Genomic DNA, 25,118 nt, shown 5'->3' with positions numbered 1-25,118 from the left:
CCTAATACATCACCTAGGGGATTAGGATTTCAATATATGAATTGGGGGTGGGGGGCCACAATCATTCAGATCTTAGCCACCAGCTTCCCTAGCATTAGATACGCCCATACAATTGAGTTCCGGCCAATGGAATGTGAGCAGAAGTGATGTGTACAACTTCCAAGTCCAACCTGTGAGACACTACCATGCACAATCTTCCTTGTTCTTAACTCTCCCCTGGCTACATGTCAATGTCAAGGATAACTATGAAAAGAACATATTGAAGATGGCAGCTCCTCTGTTAGTCTAGGTCCTTCACTGATTGCATAAACTGCACGGAGCAGACTCTCATTCATCCACCAGATTCCTGATTAGCCACATCGGATTGTTATCCATGACAGAAGTAAACTTCTACTGGGTAAAGCCCTGCAATTTGGATGTTTGTTACTAAAATTTGCATTATCCTGGGGCATCTGGGTGGCTCAGTCGGTTAAACGTCCGACTTCAGCTCAGGTCATGATCTCACGGTTTGTGGGTTCGAGCCCCACGTCGGGCTCTGTGCTGACAGCTCGGAGCCTGGAGCCTGCTTCAGATTCTGTGTCTCCCTCTCTCTCTGCCTCTCCCCCACTCACACTCTATCTCCCTCTGTCTCTCAAAAATAAACATTAAAAATTTTTTTTTGAATAAAATAAAATAAAATTTGCATTACCCTAACAAATATAAGCAACATGTCAGGAAATAGCTCTCTCTGGATATAGGACACACATTTCCCTTGGCTAACCACTTGGTGCAGAAAAGTAAAACATCCTCCAGCCTTATTAAGCAGCTGTGGAACATTTGGGGAACAGCAAAATCCCAGACAACTCAGAGCCATGAAAGGGATAGTTTTAGCCTTAAACTTTGGATATGAAAAATATACTAAAAATGAGCAGGAAAGTTCTCACTTCTTTTCCAAATTGCACGTGGAGAACTTCTGTTGCAAACATTTTAACACTGTAACCACTCAAAGGAGAAAATCCCTGAATAATAAAACGTTTTGAAACCAAACACGGTATAGCTAATAAACTCCAAAATCTTCTGGAAAACTACCACTACTACCACTAATGACCTGAAAATTAATTACAAATCAACTAAAGAGCATAAAATATAATTTGAAAAGGTGCATCAAATCACCTGTATTTCTACCCTAAAGGTCTTTTATGTCATGCATATCCCCTTTTCTCCTACCAAACTTTTCCATCTAAGCTTATGAAACCAAATGTCAATAGCTAGCGATGACTTCCACTTTTCAGCAATTACACACTTCACAATCAACCAAGCAAAACGAACACACTTCTGTATATTTTTCAAATGTATGACTCCAAATCTATGCATCATATAAGGAGCGAAAAGTAAAGAGGCTGCTCTAGGGCAGAACTATAGGAACATAAGTCAGAACAGACGTGCTTCAGCTACAAGTAATAGCAAAGTCAACTTTTAATGAGTCAAAGATATAGAGGAGGAGACTTTTATTACTTAATAAGAAATCAGGTATAGTGATAATAGATGTATTTAACATTGCAACACAGTATATATGTATGATGTGTATATGCCTATATATACACACATGCATGTGGTTATCTGTATAAATACTGAAATAAAATTTTAATGAAACAAAGCATACTACATATAACATATTTTGATATTTCTTATTCTGTTTTATGTTTCATTTTTAAAAACTATCAGTGACAAACAACCCAATTACAAAATGGGCAAAATATCTGAACAGACAGTTAACAACAGAAGATATACAAATGGCCAATAAGCACATGAAAAGACACTCATAAAAAGATACTCATCAGGGAAATGTGAATAAAATCCACAATAAGATACCGCTAACACACACTAAAATGGCTAAAATTTAAAAGACTGACAGTGCTAAATGTTGCCGAGAAGGTGCAACGATTGGGAGTCATCATCACGTTGCTAACGAAGATGTGAAATGGTACAGATACTTTGGAAAACAGTTTTGCAGGTTTTTATTAAGTTAAATACACACTTACTATAAGACTGAGAAATTCATAGCATATACCCAAGAGAAATAAAAACACATTTTCCTACAAAGACTTGCACATGAATATTCACAGCAGCTTTATTCACAATCCTTCAAAAGTGGAAACAACCATCATCAATCCCCAACAAATGAATGGGGAGTAAACAAATGTGATATATCCCAACAAAGGAAAATCACTCAGCAACAAAAAGGAATAGTTGATACGCACAGTATCAATGAACTTCACAGATTATACTGAGTGAAAGAAATTAGATATAAATAGTACTTTTTGTATAATTCCATTTATATAAAATAGCATATAAGAGACATTTGTTCTTAATGACATGTATATATATATATATATATGACATGAAATTTGTTCTTAATGACATGTATGTGTGTGTATATATATATATGTGTGTGTGTGTGTGTATACACACACACACACACACACACACACACACACATATATGGTGGGGAACATGGACTACAAACAGGCACAAGGAAATTTGGTAATGGGAATATTCTATATCATGATTATAATGGTGGTTATGGTGGTTATACCTAAACTGTAGGTAATGACTTGCTATTTGAAAAACACAACTTTATCACTCAAATTATTTAGACTCAGATAATATCAAAGGCTTTCTGGAATCAAAATGATTGGTATAAGAATCCAGGAGGCTGTCATGTTACATGATTGGATTAAATAAAAATCATGTCATGTTACATGATTGGATTAAATACAATGTGACTACTGAATGGGATACCTAATGCCCTCAATTAGCATAGGCCTACACAAGTCTGTTTTCATCCTTATTTATACTATGACTGGTAAGTACTTCAGTAAAAATCACTTTAATTTTGTAGAGAAATTTCACTTGCATTTTATCTGACCTGAGCAATAGTCCAGCAAGGCACATATTTTTATTCTCCTTTTACAGCTGAGGATCTGAGGTTTAGAGTCACAGAGCTAGCAAATACAAGATGGACTAAAGTCCACTCATATCCAAGTCTACTCTTTCCCCATTACATCACAGATGGCTTGAAGAGCACTGAGTCATGGGCTCTTGACTTTTGGTTTTAATTTCCTTGTTATTAGGCCACCCAAGTACCAGAAGACATATTTGGTACATCTTATTTGCTTTCAAAAAATAGAGTTTAGTTCTATTGCTATCATTCCAACCCACAGATCTATACTTTACGTGTTCTATAAGATCAAATGTAAGTCACCTAAAAATGCAGCTTTAAAAAAAGATGTCCTTTACCTAAACATTTCCATTTTTCTTCTTCCAAAGAGTAGAATGTTCTTTCCTCAATAGATTTGGCTAGTTAATCAAAAAGAAGAAATCACCCAAATGGGTGAATCTATGACCCCCTTGTCAAGGGAAGTCAAATAATCTAATGCCAAGAAGGCTATTTTTATTTTCATCTGATGATCTACAGGATTTTTTAAAGGTCAGCCCCATGGAAGTGAAAAGCAAAACTGTTTAAGAAGCCCTCACACAAATCACTCTCCTCTTAACAGCCTCAAGCCTGACCCTGTGTTATCAATAACCAGTTACTTTGGGTAGTTAGAGCACAATTACATAATGAGAACAAAGGACTAGTTCTATCCCTGGGGAGGTCATTGAAGTAGCTTTGACATGCTCTGGAGCAGCTGAACCACCATTGACACCAGCAGTCACAATGGAGTCCAGAAAGTGTGGGTGGATCTTCCTTAACTCATGCTGCTACTAGAAACACATGTCAGTAGCATCCTTCAGGGAGCTAATGGGAGGCAGGCCATTTGATTGTCCACTTATCCTTAGAGCATTACTATGAAGACCCAGTCTCTGGAGATAAGAAGGATGGGACCTGTGTAGTCTGCATAACACAACCACTCTAAGCTACAGCAAAGGACACCTGGCATAAGTCATTCATTAACTCTTCAATTCTAGGCAAATCATTTCATTTCTCTGAGCTTTGGCTTCTTCATCCAGAAATGAGAACTGTCATTTCCTACCTCACCAAGTTTTTGTGAAACTTAAATGAGCCAAAAGTGAAAAAGCTGTGGGAATTGTGAAAAGCAGTATGAGCATTCACAGTCACCCTATTCTTTACCAGAAACTACTTTTTGTTAGAGGATATTATTTTTTACTCCACATCTTTGTTGATTCATTTAATAAAGGTTTGTTGAATGCCTGTGACATGTCAGACAATGGACTGTGTGTTGGAAATACAGAAGAAATATAATGAAATACTGATCCTCAAAGACTAGTCTGTGGAATGAGATGGGGAGTATGGGGTTAAGAAGGGCAATAGGAAAAGGGAAGTTAAGTGGAGTAGATGCTATGATGTGACACTGACATTCCCCTTTCGTGTCAGAGGATTTACTCCCCCTGCTGTGGGAGGTAGCGTTCATCCCTCTGAGGGAATGCCCAGATGAAGAGAATCACCTTGCCCAAGGTCATGCCTGCTTCCTGAGGAGTTCATACCCAGTTACTGATCAACTTAGTATACAAAGGCACAGTCCCCTTGCTCCAAACTGGGGCACTTCTGAAGGGTCATTCCTCTTTAAAACACCCATAGTGTTGGCTGACATTGACATTGCAGCTTACCTTCTTCCTCTGACCAATCCTACTTCCTTCCCTTCCTTTCCACAAGTATTGATTCCAGAGAGCTCCTTAATAAACCTCCTGCACAGTGACGATACCCTTTTCAGAGTCTACTTTCATGGTGATTAATTACATATGTCAATTTCGCTAGGCTATGGTACCCAGTTTTTGGTCAAACACTAGCCTAGATATTGCTGTGAGGGTATTTTTTGGTTGTGTTTACCATTTAAATCAGCAGACTTTGAGTAACACAGATTGACTCTATACTGTGGAAGGGCCTCATCTAATCAGTTGAAGGCTTTAAGACCAAAGTCTCCAGAGGAAGGAATTCTGTCTCAAGACTGCCTTCTGGCTCAGGTTACAACATCAACTTTTCCTTGGGTCCCCAAAAATTATAGATAGATAGATAGATAGATAGATAGATAGATAGACAGATAGACAGACAGACAGACATTGGTTCTGTTTCTCTGCAGAACTCTAATACAACTTCCCAGAACTCAACAATATCAGGCATTTATGATACAGTGATTAATAACCTGAGTTAGCACTAGGGCTGGCTTCATGCAATCTGTGCAGTCACACAGGGCCCCACACTCAGAAGGACTGGGTTATATGCTCTACTGTCACCATCTTAAAGTCTTGGTAATTTTATCTTCAACCTTGTATTTTGTGAGTGAAGTATTATGGGACAATGGAGCATGTGTGTGAGCAGGAGATACATGTAATATGCATGTTCACTGTTCCTTGCCACCCCATTCCCAGATAGCATTTGTGATGCTCTGTGACCTACTAATTCCAGTAGACTCACAATGCATGGGATCTCAGTGGGACTCAAAGAGGGTATAAGATAAGATTGTTACTTGTACAACTGAGTGAGTAGAGGAAGGGGGGGGTGGCTGACAACTCAAAGACACCACACTTAAAATTCTGAACAAAATTTGAATCAAACATAGAAAGAAGGCAATAGCATTCTAACAAACATGTGTGGCCAAGAAACACTATTATATTCTTCTTTTGCTTATGTTACTCCCCTGTTATTAGCCAATCATTGACATTGAAAATGATGATACAGAAGGAAGGAAAATATCCAGCAGACCATAGATCCTTTGCCTTTCAGTCCTTCCTTATTCATCAGTGAGCTGAAGGTTGGAGTGTTGGTAGAATGTGTGCTTATCAGGAAGCAAAACTCAATGTGTTGAGTGAGTTTTGTGCATATTTTCTATAGTCTGGTAAGAACAAAATACATCTCCATGTACAATCTCTGATTAATTAATTCTGTGATTTTGGTGATCCTACATGTGAGGTAGATGTTCTTATATATAACTGGCTTTGAACAATATAGACATGAGTGGCAAAATTCATGTCAATTCACTGTTTTAAATATTAATTTTCTTTACTTAGAATTATATTAAATAGCACATAAACAATGAATAGCAAAAAATAGGAGAAAGTATGGAAAAAAAGAAAATGATTTATATTACAGTAACTTTTTTGTTTGTTTATCTTGAAAGATGGGGGGGCAGAGAGAGAGAGAGAGAGAGAGAGAGAGAATCCCAAGCAGGCTCCCCACCAGCAGCATGGAGCCCGACGTGGGGCTGGAACTCATGAACTGTGAGACCACGACCTGAGCCGAAACCAAGAGTCTGGTGCTCAACTAACTGAACCACCCAGGCACCTCTATTATAGTACCTTTAGTGGCACTTTTTCTCCTGCTTTTTGAACAAAGGGCGCCACGTTTTATTTTACACTTTTCCACTAGGCTCTGAAAATTCTGTAACCCACCCCCTCCAATTAGCAACATGTTTTATGGATACACAGGGTTGGGTTTGAGGAAAGCTCAAAAGCTGAGTCCTAGGAGGGTGTCGGAAATAGCTGGGAAAGTGAGTTGAGGGAAATGGAGAAGGAGGCTCCAGGCAAAGGGAACAGGATGTACTAAGTTTTATAGTCTAGAGAGAGCATAGCTCTCACAGAAAATTAGATAACATTTGGTTTACCTGGCTCGTGAGTTGGAATAGTAGGGTTGGGGAATTTGGCAAGAGATGACTCTGAACAACACAAGACAGGTCAGATCATAAAAGTGATATACCCACTTTGATCAGAAAGAAGTGTACTCATTGTGCTTGAAGCAGGGAAAGATATTCCCACCCAAGGTGATAAGCCCAGCACAGGCTATGTAAGCTCTTTATCTCCTGGTGAGGCCCAAGATCCAATCTTATGTAACTGAGTGGGAGCCCAAGACTGCTGGCATGAGGCTGCCTTTCCCAAAACTACTTATCCTTCAAGGTTCAGGTCAGATGCCGTCTCCTCCTTGACTCTTCCAGAATCATTCTAAAAAGCCTAAAGGCAATTCACTGGAGAATGGTCCATAAAAGAAACAATTGGTAAATTAGACTTCACTAAAATTAAATATGTTCACTCTTCAAAAGCCACCATTAAGAGAATGAAAAGACAAGCCACAGACTGGAAGAAATATTTGCAACATACGCATCTAAAAAGAACCTGAATCCAAATATATTTTTAAAACTTTAAAAATAAATAGCAAGGAAAAAAACAAACTTTTAAAAAATCTCAAAAGATTTGAATTCACAATTCACCAAGGAAGATATATGGATGTCAAATAAGTATGTGAGAAGATGCTCAGCATAATTATACTTTCCATTATAAAACTGAAAATAAAATCTCAATTAGATATCACTACTTATCAATTCAAATGGCAAAAACTTGAAAAACTGAACATACCAAATGTTGAAAAGGATATGGAGGAAACAGAACTTTCACATACTGCTGGTGGGAATGCACAAAGCTACAACTATCCTGGAAGACAGTTTGGCAGTTTCTTAACAAGTTAAACATACAAGTAACATATGATTCATTCTACCCCAGGATTTACCTAAGGGAAAGAAAAGTATACATCCCCACAAAGACATGTACACAATGTTCAGAGCAGCTTTATTTGTAACAGCCCAAAGCTGGAAACAATACACCTGTTCATCAGCAAGTTACCAGATAAATAAATTTTATTATATCCATACAATGGAATACTACTCATCAATAAAAAAGAGATGAACCATTGATACACACAACAACATGAATGACTCTCAAAACAATTATGCTGAGTGAAAGAAATCAGACATGAAAAAGACCACATGGAACAAAAACAGACACCCAGATCAATGGAACAGAATAGAGAACCCAGAAATGGACCCAGAAATGTATGGCCAACTAATCTTTGACAAAGCAGGAAAGAATATCCAATGGAATAAAGACAGTCTCTTCAGCAAGTGGGGCTGGGAAAACTGGACAGCGACATGCAGAAGAATGAACCTGGACCACTTCCTTACACCATACACAAAAATAAACTCAAAATTGATGAAAGGCCTAAATGTGAGACAGGAAGCCATCAAAATCCTAGAGAAAAAAGCAGGCAAAAACCTCTTTGACCTTAGCCACAGGAACTTTTTACTCAACCCATCTCCAGAGGCAAGGGAAACAAAAGCAAAAATGAACTATTGGGACCTCATCAAAATAAAAACCTTATGCATAGCAAAGGATACAATCAGCAAAACTAAAAGGCAACCGACAGAATGGGAGAAGATATTTGCAAATGACATATCAGATAAAGGGTTAGTATCCAATATCTATAAAGAACTTACCAAACTCAACACCCAAAACACAAAGAATCCAGTGAAGAAATGGGCAAAAGACATGAATAGACACTTCTCCAAAGAAGACATCCAGATGATGAACAGACACATGAAAAAATGCTCCACATCACTCATCATCAGGGAAATACAAGTAAAAACCACAATGAGATACCACCTTACACCTGTCAGAATAGCTGACATTAACAACTCAGGCAACAACAGACGTTGATGAGGATGCAGAGAAAGAGGATCTCTTTTGCACTGCTGGTGGGAATGCAAACTGGTGCAGCCACTCTGGAAGACAGTATGGAGGTTCCTCAAAAAATTAAAAATAGAACTACCCTATGACCCAGCAATTGCACTACTGGGTATTTATCCAAGGGACATAGGTGTGCTGTTTCGAAGGGACACATGCACCCCAATGTTCATAGCAGCACTATTGACAATAGCCAAAGTTTGGAAAGTATCCGTCCATTGACGGATGAATGGATAAAGAAGATGTGATTGATACATATATATATATATATATATATATATATATATATATATATATCCATCCAATGGAGTATTACTCAGCAATCAAAAAGAATGAAATCTTGTCATTTGTAACTACGTGGATGGAACTGGAAGGTATTATGCTAAGCAAAATTAGTCAATCAGAGAAAGACAAATACCATATGACTTCATGCATATGAGGACTTTAAGAGACAAAACAGATGAAGGGAAGCAAAAATAATATAAAAACAGGGATGGGGACAAAACATAAGAGATTCTTTAAATATAGAGAACAAACAGAGTGTTGCGGGAGGGGTTGTGGGAGGGGGGATGGGCTAAATGGGTAAGGGGCATTAAGGAATCTACTCCCGAAATCATTGTTGCACTATATGCTAACTAACTTGCATGTAAATTAAAAATAAATAACAGCAAACAAAATAAAATAAAATAAAATAAAATAAAATAAAGTAAAAATAAAATAAAATAAAATAAAATAAAATAAAATAAAATAAAATAAAATAAAATAAAATAAAATAAACAAGGGAAAAATAAATAAAAAGACTACATAATGATTCCACTTATATAAACCTCTGGAAAATGTAAGCTAATTTAGAGTGACAGATTGCAGATGGTGTTGCCTGCAGGTGGGACAAGGGAGGTGGAGAAGAGATCATGGGGAGTTGCCACAGGGAAAGAGTACAAAGAGGCATGAGGAACCTGGGAAGGTGTAAAATATGTTCATTATCATGATTATGTTGATGGATTCACAATTGTGTGTGTGTGTGTGTGTGTGTGTGTGTGTGTGTGTGTGTGTGTAACTTTTCAGGGGCACCTGGGTAGTTTAGTTGGTTAAGCATCCAACTTTTGATTTCAGCTCAGGTCATGATCTCAGATTTCATTAGATTGAGTTCCTCATCAGGCTCTCGACAGACAATGTGGAGCCTGCTTGGGATTCTCTCCCTCTCTCTCTCTCTCTCGCTCAAAATAAATAAATAAACATTTTTTAAAAATTAAAAAAAAAAACTTTTCAAATTGTACCCTTTAAATATATGCAAGTTATCCTATGTCAATTATACATCAATAAAGCTTTAAAAATATGTATTTGTTGTCTTGGGATCCATTTCACTATTCTGTCCCCTTTTCAATATATTTAAAATAGTCCAGAGTAAAAGTTGAAAATAAACACCTTTGTCTTCTTGGTACAACATAATTAGAGTCATGGAACTAGAAGGGGCCTTGAGGTAACATCGTATCTATTCCCCTCATTCCCTGGGAAGGTTAACAAATGCTCCCTCATGCACGTTGTAATCTAAGTGGTGTTGTTAGAGTTTTCAGGAACATGTTAGGTTTATGCAAATTTAACTTGACCTCTAAATTTGACCTTCATTTATTTCCCTCTGCACTTACTGCCCCCCCACCCCCCGTATCAGGGCAATAACCAAATGTCTGTCACTGCTGGCAGTAAAGATTTTCCTACAGCCTCTGATGCCCATGAGAACAAACAGAGGTGGAGAGAAAAGCAATGCAGAATATATACGTGATTGCTCAATCAGCTGCTCTCTTTCTCCAGATAGCTCTGGCTGATTTAAAGTCAGGCAGGACTGAAATGACAATCAGACTTGATTTTTCATTCCAGCTCCACTGTTAACTAATCTAAAACCTTGGGTAAGTCACTTCCCTTCTCTGCTTTCAGCCCTCTTCTCTGTAATATGAGGGGCTGGTGTCTAGACTACCTCCCAAGGTCTCTTCCAGGACTGATATTTACAACTTTTCTTCTCTTTTCTATGTCCTTGAAGAATTAAAAGAAAAAAAAACACCGCAGGGTGAGACTCATCAAGGATGTTACAGTATGAGCACCAGTCTGTGACTGGTGAGAGTCAGGAGAAGGAGTATTCTGAGATGGATGGGTGTCATCTGGGCTATCATGTCAAGTTCATTATACTGAAGTTGGAATATGCGTCTTGGTCAGGCATAGTTTGTTGAGAAGAATAGAATCCCATTTGTAATGCTCAAGCAAATGGGAAACTTTCCAGAAACTTCAGGGCTTTCTTAGAACTGAAATGGATGAAGCACAGCTAGATCCTACAAGAGGGTGAAACCAGGGACCATAAATCATGAACACTGTTATCCCCCACTGCCTCGCTCTTGTGCCCCCCACCCCTGGCTCTGTCCCCTCAAAGGCCTTACTCATGTCTTCTGCAAAGCAGCATTCTGTGCGTAAGTGGCACATGGTGGGAAAGGGCTCCAAAGCTCAACATGACCTGCCACCCAAACATCCAGTGCCACCTAATTAGTCTCCCATTTGAAATTCCGGGGTCCCAAGAGAGGAAGTCCAGTGTACCCAGCTTGTACCTAGGTGGTTCCCTGGTACAAACTGCCGTCCTGGTTCAGAGTGGGGTCACACAATACAAAGAACTGCTCTCTCTGGGGCTAGTGCAATGGGGGTTTGTTTAGAAAGGGGCATGAAATGATTGGCATAGAGGCCATCTCTGCTGAAGTTTGGAAATCCAACTTAATGCCCACAAAGAAAATTTCTTTTTCTAATAACTTAAGGACAGAGTTCTTAACTTCTTAGACCTCTCAAATTTTATAGACAAGGGGCTGAGGGCAAGCTAGATGTGGCAGAGCTAGATCTGGAACTCTGGCCACTTGATTTCTAGTCCAGGGTGCTCTTTTAGGATGAACTCTGCCAGAGGCTCTTCTCATGTCCAGGATGGTGCTGTAGAAGTCTAGTGCCAGGAAGGATGTCGGTGATGATGACTCCACCATTAAATCATAAAACAGGAATCAGTGTTTGTGACAGACTGTATTTTTTTAAGTTTATTTATTTATTTTGAGAGAGAGAGAGCATGAGCACATGAGTGAGCAGGGGAGGGTCACAGAAAGACAGAGAGAGAGGATCCCAAGCAGGCTCTGTGCTGTCAGCACAGAGCCTGACATGGGGCTCAAACTTACAAACCCAAGAGATAATTACCTGAGCCGAAACCAAGAGTAGGACGCTTAACCGACTAAGCCACCCAGGATTATATTTTTAAGATGACAGCAACATCATCCCTTATCCCACGTGCTCTTCTTACACTGCACCTTGATGTTCCTCTAGTGAGTGGTAAGGTCTGTGTCCCTTCCACTTGAAACCTGACAGATCTTTTTGGCTTCCTCAACTAATAGAGCAGGAATGATGCTACATAGTTTCTGAGGCTAAAACATTAAAATGCCCCCATGTTCTTCTGGGACACCTGCTCTCGGAACCTAGCCGCCATACCAGGAGGAAACCCAAACTAGACCACATGGAGAGGCCATATGTAGGTGTTCAAGCTGAGAGCCCAGCTGGGGCCCCAGCCAACAGCCAGGATCACCTCATGTGTGAGTGAAGAAGCCTCCAGATGATTCCAGTCCCCCAAGCCACTGAGAAACTCCCAGAGTTTGAATCTGAGGCCCCAGATATCAAGGAGCCATCTTTGCTGTGCCCTGTCTGGAATACCGATCCACAGAATCTGTGAGTATTTAACATAGTTATTTTGTGCTGCAGAGTTTCAGGCTGGTTTGTAATATAACATTAATTGGACCCACATTGGTAAATGAACCACTGGTAAAACTTTTGGATCTTAGAGACAAATTTTTCCAGGTATTTTTAACCTAACTATTGTTTTCAGACAATCTTCAATTATATTACTACTAGTTGCTTGATTTTTAAAAAGGAAACAAAAAGACTTATGCATTAAACCCAAAGTCCTGTATCTGTGGACTTGTTTCATTACCTATTACAGTAAGTAATTAGTGCCCAGTGTCTGTCATTTTGTGATAAGGCAGGATTCCTTTGTGACACATAGAAGCAGCCTGAAGATGGTCTCAATTGCCCGTATTTCATTCCATTCTTGGAATCTTTTCTTTCCTAATATTACTGACTACTCCCTCTAGTTGTGGCAGAGCTAAAAGATGCCAGGTGTTTCCCTCTCTCGGTCCATGAGAAAAGCTTCAGTATTGGTTCTAGCAACTCAGGAGAACTCCAGTGTCCAGATCCACTGAGTGGAGAAAGCTGGGCTCCATCAGCCTCCCTCTTCACCCCTTGCCTGCCCTCCTATCCTGGTAGCCACGGAGCTCCTGGCTTTGCAACCATTTGTATTTTCCTGTGGTCCCTGCCATACCTCACTTCCACCTGTTTATTCTCCCTCATGTCAGTCATGCCCTGATAATCGCATGTTAACAGAACCTCTGTATTATTATTTGCAGAATAATACCCGATTATATCCCACAAGAATGTTTGTCATGTGCCAGGCACTACGCAGAGCAGTGGGGATACAGAGGTGAAGAAGAGGCACAGCAGGTCTTCCAGAGGCTTACAATCATCACACACAACTTGCACCTCCTACAAGACTCTGCTGCAGATCCACTCTGTTCCTCACTGCCCAATCACCGACCTTCACCTGCCACTGACTGTGAGACTTGGGTACATTTCTTAATATTACTGAGCTTTCATTTCTTCATCTGCACAATAGAAACGATACTATCTGGCCCACAGGCTCTGGGAAAGGTGAAATACAACAGAAAGCTTAGTGTATCAGGGGAACTCAATAAACTGCAACTTTTCTCTCCTGCTCTGACTCCATGCTGCTGTTCCCAACCTACTCTGTTTTCTAATTTGAATGTCTTTCAGGCCCTGTTCCTCTGGCTGTCCCCTTCTCTGATGTGAGGGGAATTACTGTGAAAAGGGGAAATGGCAGAGTGACTTACAAAGACTATAAATTCAGAGTCAGTATGCACCATCCTGATGATATCTTAAGGATTACCCATTCCCACCTCCTCATTTTAAAAAGGTAACTTAGAGGCACCTGGGTGACTCAGTTGGTTAAGCATCCAATTCGTGACTTTGGCTCATGGTTCGTGAGTTCAAGCCCTGCATCAGGCTTTGCGCTGACAGCACAGAGTCTGCTTGGGATTCTGTCTCCCTCTCTCTCTGCCTCCCTCCTGCTTGCTCTCTATCTCTCTCTCAAAATAAATAAAAATACATTTAAAAATTTTTTTAATAAAAAAATTAAAAAAACAAAAAGTAACTTAATCTCCTTCCTTCCTTTTATTAATTCATCCAACAGTCCTCCTTATACACACAGTTAATCCAGCCCCATGTCTCTTTTTTTGTCAAGTGGAGAATCTGTCTTCTCTGAATCCTTGCCAGGTTCTAAGGCCTCCTCAGCTGGGTGCAGAGGAGCATGGTATGTGAAGGGAGAGAGGTGATGGGAGGCAGAGCAGTTATAAATATAGGGAGGAGGCAGGTGTACCATAAAAAATGGTACTTTTATAATAAAAGACCATATCATGAAAAAAAATTTAAGGTATTTCTGTTTGTTTTAAACCTATGTAAGCTTTTTTCTTTTTTTTTCTTTTTTTTTTTTATGGCCTCAATTCTTCGTGTTTCCCTATATCTGCATCTTTTGCAATGTGACTTTGCAACTCTTTCCATCAAGAGGTAGACTTTCTTTTCTCACACCCTGGATCTGGCTTGTCTGGGTGTTTTTCCAGTTCCATGTCTAGGTCTCAAGAGGCTTGCACACTTCTGCTCATTCTCTTAGAACCCCATCACCACCACATAAACAAGTTCAGGCTAGCCTGCTGGAGGACAGGTGCCCACACAGAGCAGAGCTCAGTTGTCCCACATGAGGCCAGCCTTGACCAGCCTGCAACCAGCTGACACCCAAATATGTGAGTAAACCCAGCTCCAGCTGTGATCAAATGAGCGGCCACCTGGCCCACAGCTGAGCACAGATACATGCCTGAGTCCAACTGAGACCGAAGACACGCCCAATAGACTTGTGAGCAAACGTAAATGCTCAGGGCTTGAAGCCACTGATTTGGGGTAGGCCATTTTGCTGTAATATACAGCTGACACAAAAACTATATAAAAATAAAACTGAACAAAATCTTCTTAGCTGATGGAGGTTCTCAAAGCAGGTTGGAAAGAGGTTTTGATAGTCTTTATTTTCTCTCAAAGCAAACATTGACTTAAACAAATCGAATAACACTGCTTTTAGTGATAAAGCCTCAAGAGGCCTGAATACGGTTTAAAAATCCTGATTAAAACTGAGTGTTCATTCACCTTTAAATTGAACATCCATTGTTGGAAACAATTAGAAAATGAAGCTGGGACCAGGGAAAAGGTGGGGAAGGAGGAAGTCCTTGCTTGAGATTTAAGAATCCTTGCTTGAGAATTAAAATATTAGAACCAAGATAAAACATTCCCCTCTGCTGGCAGAAGGGGAATGGTGAATGCAAGGCAGACGTATTTTCCAGCGCTCCCCAAAGACCCAACATATCAAGAGTAGATAAGAGGCAGTGAGCGTCTTGGGAGCATCTGAGTTTCCAGTATCAGTTATTTCTGGCCTTCCCACAGTTTGAGACCTGAGTCATAAAATCCCCTTTTCTCCTAGGCAGGTTCACTCTCAAATACTTGCAACCAAGAGTCTGATGATGGAATCAACAGGAAAGAACACCTTGCTTTTGCAATGCAGCTTTGAAGAAAATTTGGGGGGGAGAAAAACAGAGAAAGATACGTTACATGTGGCAGACACAGAAAAGCACTACTCAGATCCTCCTTCAAGAAAGAATTCGATGCCCCTCTGGAAGGAATGTGGTTGGCTGACCTGTCTCTACTTTTGGTCCAATGGCACATGATTCTGGCAGCTCCTAGCCAATGACTGACTAAAGCAATGTAGTTGTGGTCTTGCTGGGGGCAGCCGCAGCTGACAACTTAAGCAAAGCATGTGGTGCAAGAACTATCCATCTCCACCCAATGCAGGACTGACTCCCCTAGTGGACAATTTCCCGCCCACCTCCAAATTCCCCAATGGACTGGCAGAGGCTTTGCCAGTTCAACATCATGGTCTACTTACTGCCCAATTCCACTCCCTCCTTTTTCATTTCAGTGGTGTTACTCCTCTACAAATCTTTTGTATTTCTACTTCTGGGTCCAACATTTTAGGAAGCCCTAAATTTGATACTTGATGGCTTTCCATCAGCAAATTTATAATAAGACAATGAAGACCAGGAATATTTTCAGAGACATCTTCTCTACAATAGACAGAAAGAAAGAGTCCTTTCTAGGAGCCATGAGTAGGTAGAAATGACAAATATCTTCTTCTTCCCCCTTTATCCCAAACTCTGGTTCCCTGGTTCTGGTTTCTATCTCTGCCCACCAATCTAGGGGTCACACTGTAATGTGTAGCTAAATCAAGACCACAAATCAGGAAAGCCTTCCTGATCCATCTGTTATACTTGTGGTATCAATGAACTTGCCTCCAAGCCCCTGCCCTCTCTGCTCACCACAACCCCTTCACTTGCCTCACTTCCTACCCCATCTCTGGAGCAGGAGATTAATTGGTGAACTACCACTCTGAATGATGCAGACCTTGTACATGCCTGAGCCATTTATTTTGAATGTTTCCCATCATATCTACCCTTGAAGCTCCCAAATACGTGATAGACAGCTGGAAATGAGCCTGAACTTGATTCTTCATTTTATTTTCTACTGGTATATTTAGAAAGCGTTAGAATGGGAAGAAATTACAGCTTGTTCACGCCTTGACTTACATAGTCCCTGACCTTCAAAAGGATAGAATTCCTAGCAGAAATTCATATTTCTCCAACTTGATTAACACAGAGCACATTCACTTCATAATCAAGAATCAAACACTTTAAGCTCCACTTGTTTATGGGAAGTTTTGCAGATACCATTTTTTTCAGCTTTCTTCAAACCCAAAGATACAAATATTGTTTTGATGATACATAATAACTCTGAAAATAGTCTCCAAAAATTGCCACCAACAATTTTCAAGTCCTTTGCCCCTGAACCTGGGCTGGCCTGTAAGTGTTGTGACCAACATCGGGGGAAATGATGTTCTAGGATTTAAGAGCCCAGACCTTAAGACAACTCTCCAGGAAGCCAGCTGCTTTTCTACAGGAAGTTCCACGGCACACACAGAGGGCCCAGGGGCAGCCACAAGAATGAGCATCTCATACATTCCAGTGAAGTTGAATCCCCAGATAATTACAGTCTCTGTCTATATCATAAGAAGCAGAAGAATTGTCTAAAACCAGTAAAGCTACAGAATCATGAGAAGTGATAAAATGGTTGTTGTTTTAAGCCACTAAGTTTTAAGGTGGTTTGTTACATAGCAATAGATAAGTTAAACAATGATTTTTAGATATTCTTAAGAAGTAATATGAAGGTGTAGGGAATGGGCACTCTCACATACTGTTGCTGAGAGTATAAATTCAGTATATACTGAACGCAAAACCAAATTTTGCATCACTAATTTTGATGGCAATCTGGCAGTATTTGTTAACATTCGATATGCATTTGCCCTAGAGCTCAGCAATTCCGATGCTCAGTATCTGTTCTAAAAAATCACCCACATGTGTACCAAGGAACATATATAAATATGCTTATTTTAATATTGTTTGGGAGAGAAAATGAAAGAATGAGAAATGGAATATCCATCAGTGTAGGAATGGCTACATACCTAATATAAATTCTTTGTATCTACAGAAAGAATAAGATAGATCTATATGAACTGACATAAAACATGTCTCCAATATATTCTTGTGTAAAAATAATAAATTGCAGTACAATATATAAGAGAACATTTATGGAAGAATACACAGGCTATATTTGTAACTGCCTATATATCTAAATGCATAGAAAGTCTGAAGGAGTTAACTGTATTCTTAGAATAGGATAGGCTATTCTTTGATAATAACACCAAGACTGTAACAGCTCAACACAGTAAAAATTTATTTTATCCTCACAAAAAGTGTTATGTGGGACAGGTGGCCCTCTTACATGGTTCTCCTCCAAATGGTGACTGAGAGATCTAGGTTGCTTCCATTATGTAGTTAGACAATCTGGTATGTGTAGCCTTCGGGGTCTCTGCATCAGGGGAGGGGAAGGACGAAGGAGGCACACTGGCTTTAAACTGCCACAGCTTAGAACTGACAACATGTCACTGCTGCTCACAGTCCATTGGCTGGAACTAGTCATGTGGTCCCAACCTTATCGCAGTCCCATCTTTGAGACACTTACATTCATTTCAAATATTTTTCACTATTATAGATAACACCATACTGCTTGTACATGTGATAATCTGGCAATTTCTTTGCATTTATACATCCTTTTACAGTTTCAAACACATTTCACATCCATTATCTCTGACTAAACTTTACAAAAATCCCATGTGATAAGTAACCTAGTTATAATTCTCCCCTTCTGTAAAAGGGAAGATCAAGGCCTCAAGAATCTTGACCAAGGCCTCATGGCTATAAAAGAGCCAAGACTCAAAATGAACTCTGTGATGCTGTAAATCCAGTTCTCTTTTCACTGGAGACATGCCAATCAGCTTCCTGCCCTCTATATATCTTTTAAGATGGCCTCAGTATGTGAGAATAAAAGGAATTTAACTAGAGAATAGATAAGGATTTTAAGGAAATGAAAGAAATAGCTATTTCAGGAATCTGGGTCAGAGTGGTTTTGGAAAATGTTTGTTTCCATGTCTGTCTTCTTGACTAGAGGCTGACTTTCTAAGTAGGACTGGGCCACGTTCAGCTCTACAATCCCAAGTCTTGACCCATGTCGAGCCCTAGATATTTACTGAATAAATAAATAAATGAATGGTGACAAAGGTACACCTTCTATATCCTCTACCATAAAATCATAGTATTTTCAACCTTGAAGAAATCTAGGCCTTTGCTACTCAAATGCAGTCCCTGAAGCAGCAACACCAACATCGCTTGGAAAGAATCTCAGACTTCACACCATACGTACTAATCAGAATCTTCATTTTAATGAGACTTTAAGATGAATCATAACCACTTTAAAGTTTGAGTAAATTCAAAAAATAAAAAAGTTTGAGTAACTCAAATGCACTGGCCTTGAGTAAATTCTTCTGTCGTATAGAGAAGTTCTAGAGATATCCCAACCTTGGGTATAAATAAGCCAAGCTAGAAGCACAGTCCCTCCCCTCTGATTTCATTGATCTGATACTTCTTTACATTATACCCTCTTCGTAACATAAAACAAACGCACAATAAATGAAATTTGTTTAAATTCAGTACATTTAGTGTCTGTGCAGGGTTGGAAGAGGTAAAGTGGTTTTTAATGGTATGATATTGACACCAATTCTGATTTGTGGGGCTTTGTATCTCACACCAAGCAGTTCTCTGACACCAGCTGTCTGAACTAAAATTCAACTCAATTCTGACACTATCTATCCAGAGATAGCATCAGATACTACAGGCTAAGGATCCAGTCCCACAAGACTGCCCCCACTTTAGATGCCAATCACAAGTCCAGATTATCCTGTGCTTCTGACCAACCGGCTGTAAATCAGAGACTCCCCCGACCTCCTCTGTAGGTTCAGTTAATTTGCTTGAGTGGGTCACAGGACTCAGAAATTAGTTTACTCACTAGATTACCAGTTTATTACAGAGGACATTAAAGGATACGAGTCAGTAGCCAGATGAAGAGATACATAGGGTGAGGTCCCAAACAAAGGAACTTCTCTTTCCGTGGAGTTTGGGACCTGGCACAGAGGAACATGGATGCATGCTGGTTCAACAACCTGTAAGTTCTCTGAAACTCATCCTTTGGGGATTTTATGGAGCTTCATTACATAGGCATTTTGATTAAATCACTGGCCATTGGTGACTGAACTCAATCAATAGCTCCTCTCTCCTTCTGGAGGTCAGGGTTGAAGGAGGGGGACACAACAAAAAGTTTAAACCCTCCAGTCACACAGTTGGCTCCCCTGGCAGCCAGCCCCCTACCTTAGGCAGCTTTCCAAAAGTCACCTCATTTGCATAACAAAAGGCACCTTACCACCTTCATCACTGGAAGCTCCAAGGGCTTTAGGAGCTCTGTGTCATGAATGGACAAAGATCAAATATATATTTATCATAAATCGCAATATAACAAGTGATACTACAAGCACATTATACCTGGAGAGAATTTATAAAACACAGGATATTGAGGGAAATGCAGGAAGCAGCACCCCAGTGTTGCAGATGAATCTTCCTTTTCTCACCAGCTCTAACAGCCTAATTCCTCCTCCAGGCCTCCTTCCCAAGGCTGGCTCCAGTTCTCAGGTCTTAACATCATTGTATGAAGTCACTGGGGCAGGGCATACTAAGGACAGCCCAGGAGTGTACCCCACAGGAGGAGAAACTGATACTGACTCTGCTAGACATTCTCACAAAGATCATCTCCATTAATCCATATACTACCCAATAAAGCTGATTCTAGGGGCGCGTGGGTGGCCTGGTCAGTTGAGCATCCAACTCTTGATTTCAGCTCAGGTCATGATCTCAGGGCTGTGGGATTGAGCCCCATGTCAGGTTCCATGCTGAGCATGGAACCTACTTAAGATTCTCTCTCCGTGTCTCTCTCTCTCTCTCTCTCTCTCAAAAAAAAAAACAAAAACAAAAACAAAAACAAAAAAACTGATACTGTTCGCATTTCATAGATAGAGGGACACCTGAACTCAAAGAAAGAAGGTTAGTAGTTTGCTTAAATCACTCTATAAATGCAGAATCTTTGGTCACAAATTCTCAGATGGCCTGAGATCAACCTTCCTAAGCAAGCATCACCACTGGTTCAGTATTAACAGCAAAATGTGGGAAAGTAGCTAGGAAGCTAGGAGCCTCTAAAAATGTTCAGTAATCCTACCTGCATGTAGATCAAACAAGGGTTTGCAAACACTGTATCCCAAACATTTCTGTCCTTGATACACAAATCTGGGAAATGATTTCAAATGGGAACACATGAAGATCAAGGAGCTTTGCTCTTCCATGTAGAAGTGACTCATGATTTGATAAGAAATATGAATTGGACGGGGCGCCTGGGTGGCTCAGTCGGTTGAGCCACCGGCTTCAGCTCAGGTCGTGATCTCACAGCTTGTGAGTTTGAGCCTCGTGTCGGGCTCTGTGCTGACAGCTAAGAGCCTGGAGCCTGCTTTGGATTCTGTGTCTCCCTCTCTCTCTGCCCCTAACCCACTCGCATTCTGTCTCTGTCTCTCTCAAAAAGTAAATAAACATTAAAAAAAATTTTTTAAAGAATATGAATTGGTAGCCAATCACTGGTTAAATCAGAGGCTAAAAGTCATAGATTTTTAAGATTTTCAAATTCAGGAAACAGAGGACCAAGGATGTAAAAGGGCCAAGGTTACATGGCTAGTAAAGCTGAGAAAGAATTAGAATCTGGATCTGATTCATACTTTTCCCCTTCCGTGAGTAGATCTTGGCAGTATTTATATCTATTTGGTAGCCCTCTCTTTTTTTTCTATCAATATTATTATTTTCCTAGGTGATCTCTTCCACCCCATGGCTATGAAAACCACCTATATGCCATGGACTCTAAAATTCTTATTTCCAATTCTGATATCACTCTAATTTTGATATCACATCAAAAGTATATGTCTAATAGCTTATTGGACATCTCTATTTGGATATCTAATAGGCATCTCAAACTTAATTTTCCCAAATAAACTCTTCATCCACATCTCTACCCAATTCTGTTCCACCTTCAGTCATCTCCAGATAGATAAATACACCACCCCACTTGGTTACTCCATCCAAACCCCAACTCACCTTGAATCCTCTTTTTCCCCTCACACCCCACATCCAACCCATCAGCATGTCCCATCGGCCATAACTCCAGAAGGTGTCCCAGATCAATCCATTTCTCATCACTACCACTGCTTCCATCCTCTCTCACCTAGATTTCTCCTGATCAGCCTCCTGCTTTCACCCTTGCCCCACTCCAGTCCATTTCCTAACATCCAGAATGATCTCTGAAAGTATGCATCAGTTCATGTCACTACCCTGTTACCCTGTTTCAAACCATCCAAAGGCTTCCCAGTGTTTTAGACAAATCCAATGCCTAACCATGGCCTCTAAAGCCCCACTGATCCAGCCCCTAACCACCTGTTTGACTTCATCTCTGTCACTCTTCCTTTTGCTGTGTCCATCCCTAACTAACTGACCTTTCTCTGCACCTTTAACATGCCAACCTGATTCCAGACTAAGCTTTTGCTGGTGGCCTTCCCCCACCCCAGAGGCTCTTCCCCAGATCTTCTTGTATGCCCCCTCCCTCCACTCAGATATCAGCCCTGTCACTGTAGCATGAAAGCAGCCATAGATGATATGTAAATATGTGAGCATGGCTGTGTCCAATAAAACTTTATTTACAAAAATAGGTGGTGGGCTGGATTCTGCCCATGGACAATAGCTTATTGGCCTCTTATCTAGATGAGGACTTGACATGTAGAAGATGTTAAGTAAATATTTATCAAATGCATAAATAAATGAGAGATCTAAACAGAACACTTTCTGGGAGGAAACGCTAAAAATAATAGGAAAGAAAATAAATAGTCAGCAAAATGTCTCTTGGATATTGCTGGCAATAGCTTATTATTTTAAAAAGTCTTATTGTCTCTTACGTACTTATCACTAAAATTCAATATTTCTGTCCTTCTGAGACTTAGCAAAGAGCTGAGAATATACTTAGCAAAGAGCAAAGAGCTAAGATATGACTTATCAGCTGGACCCTAAGGTGTTAGAAGACACCTGAGACCCAACCTAAGGACCTCATTTCTGCTTAGACTAGACAGGGCCTGAATATAGAAGGAATGGTATGTCCCATCAGCTGATGATAAAATGACCCACAGTTTCTAAAAGAAGATTTTAGTGAATTACCCACCATCGAAGATTTCCTCTGACTCTGCTACCCCCTGAACTGCATTTTCAATCCTTTTTCTACCACAATGTTTCCCAGATATCCTTCATAATGTATAAACATTGTGATTAAAACTCCATAACTATTGTGAGGCTGCCTCTCCCAAAAATAGGATTATTCGACTACTGAAAGAAGATATAAACACAATAGGAGATGTGACTTTCAGGGAAGACATCCTGTGCTTTGATAACGGTGGATTCCCAAAGCCCTGGATGGGGAGGAAGCTCAGGGCTGCCCCCAGGAGTGTAACTGCCCACCTTTGTCTGTTTAAGGATAACAGAGCGTAAAGGCTGGTAAGCTCTGCCTCTATAATCCAGGATAATAAATGAGCAAGTTACAGGTGCCAGGAAAAGTGTCAGCCCCTGCAGCTCCACTGAGAGAAGAGGAGTTCAGAATTCATTTTCCATAGAAACAATGGCATACACAATGCCCAGATTTTATTGAAATTGTGCCGAGACTCTGAACTTCAGACACAGCAGGAGCTAAGAAAACATTTCTAAAAACACCATTTCTAAAAACACCTGTTGCAAGAAGAAGGTGACTTTGAGTTCTAACCCATGGACATCCAAATAAAAACCTTCAGGGTACAATGTGTTCAGAGAGGGGAGGGAGATACATTTGGATCCCATCAGTGGGGAAAAAACCAAAATGGGGGCTAGATGGAGAAGAATCATTCTCTGATTGTTTCCTTTTTTCCTCTGAGCCATCGAAAATACCAAAGCTAACAAAATTTTAAAAACTGAAGAAAATAACTGTATAAACTAAGGAAAGCAACCTTCCTTCCTGCCCTTCGCATTCTGATTTCTGAAAGAATGGGCAATGAATCAGTAAATGAGCAAAAATGTATCTTATAAAAAAGCTCTAGTCTTCCAAAAGGCTGTATCTCAAAATCTTTTTGCAGTACTTCAGTAAAAGCTCGAAGTCTGGCTTTTTCAGAAAGTTGCTGCTGACCGCCATCTACTGGGAATTACCCAAACTCTGTCTTGGGAAATTTCAAAGCACTTAGCGACGAAATTTCAGACTCAATTTTGCACAATGGCCTCCAGGCATAGAAAAGGAAACTCCTGGGAACCCAGGCAAACCCTTTTGGGTTCACCTGAAAATCCTGTCCTTTGCATAGGTATTGTGTTAGAGTTAGGGGTTTCCTTTCCAGGAGAAAATATGTAAAATGAGTCCCTCAGGAAATCAAGGCTCTAGAACATCTCTTTAAGAGGGTTAGGGTTTGGGGTAGAATCTAATGGGGAAGGGATACTGGCCAAGCAACCTCTCCTCTCACTGCCTTCAGGTAACTAGAAAGAAAGATTCAGTCATCTGAATGTCAGATTGCACTCAAAATTCTTTTCTCCTTTGTGGACAAAACAAGTCATGAATATTTAGTCTGAACTGGGTCCTCTCCCTTGACAATGTCTATCACTGTCTGGCTAATAAGAGACATGTCTATGTGAAATCACAATGACTGATCTCTCAAATTCTTAATAAATTATATTCTGGTTAAATCCACTGACTAAAAATGCCACAGTCCTGTGAAGCAAACAAAAGTTTCATCTCTGGATTTCCTCACCTAATAGCTCCAGTATCCTTGGTCTGTGTGGGACTAAAGATTCTACATCATCACTTCTGTTTTCCTTAGAAGTCCTTTAGAATGCTCTTGGCCCCTGGGGTGCTCCATTGAAGGAAGCAGAAAATCTGGCTCTCACAAGAAAAGTTTTCATATAAAAGGGGAGCAATAGAATCACCCTGCCAAGGACACTGGATGGTGGAGAATGAAGTTGCGCTAAGAATGGGCAGTGCCATGGTGGCAAGAACATGGATTTGAGTTCCAGCTATGCCACATACCTGCAGGATGACTCTGATTACGTCTTAATGTCTTCGCCTTCACGTCACACTCTGTGAAATGGGGTAATACTGCCTCATAAGGTTGTTACGAGAATTAAAATGAGATCTTGTTTTCTAAGTCACCTGGCATATATGTGAAGTATCAAACAATTTTTCTTTCTCGTTTTCTTGTTTATGGGGCCTCGATAGATCATAGATGGGAGAGCTCTTCCCAGGCTGTCTCATCAGAATGCAGAGCAATTACCTTTGCCGTTCACTCCAGGAATATCCGCAGTGTATTATTGCAGACTCAGCTCGTAAAGTATGCATGAAGTCTCTCCAAACTGGAGTTTTTTAACCAAGAAATAAACCACTTCCTTGTAGGTGCCTATAAATAACAAGAGGTCTCCAATCACCTTTCTGCATGTGCCAAGAGTAAACGTCTACATTTCTCAAGGGAATTGCTGATACAGGATTAAGTGGAAAACTTACCTATGCAAAGAAGTCAAAATTCCCCAAATGCCACCCCAACAAAATTAATTTATAGTAAATTGGCAAAAGTTGAAGAAGAACTTTTTTTTTTCCTACCACAGCTTTCCTTGATTCATGAAATGCAGCTCCAGGGAACTTTATCTCAAACTAGCAAACACACAAAAAATGTTGTTGTCATAGAGATTGGTAGTTTGGTTAGATAAACATTTGCAAATAAACTTAGCTTTTAATATCCATATGTTGGAATTCCAATAGCATTCATTCATTTATTAATTCATAAAACACTT

The 25,118-nt window shown here is 40.1% G+C and overlaps 1 protein-coding gene across 1 annotated transcript in view; it reads right to left on the bottom strand.

The window, feature by feature from the left end:
• The window catches only part of CPNE4 (copine 4), a 598,316-nt gene extending 573,607 nt beyond the window's left edge, over nt 1–24,709 (bottom strand). The window contains exon 1 of the mRNA XM_053221448.1: nt 24,605–24,709. The gene's annotated coding sequence lies outside the window, so the exon portion shown is untranslated. The remainder of the gene's footprint in view (nt 1–24,604) is intronic.
• Between the last annotated feature and the right edge of the window lie 409 nt (nt 24,710–25,118).

The sequence above is a fragment of the Acinonyx jubatus genome, chromosome C2, assembly GCF_027475565.1.
Source record: "Acinonyx jubatus isolate Ajub_Pintada_27869175 chromosome C2, VMU_Ajub_asm_v1.0, whole genome shotgun sequence".
NCBI classification, from domain to species: Eukaryota; Metazoa; Chordata; class Mammalia; order Carnivora; family Felidae; genus Acinonyx; species Acinonyx jubatus.
The sequence above is the reverse complement of the archived record's forward strand: the minus strand, read 5'-3'. Positions and strand labels throughout refer to the sequence as shown.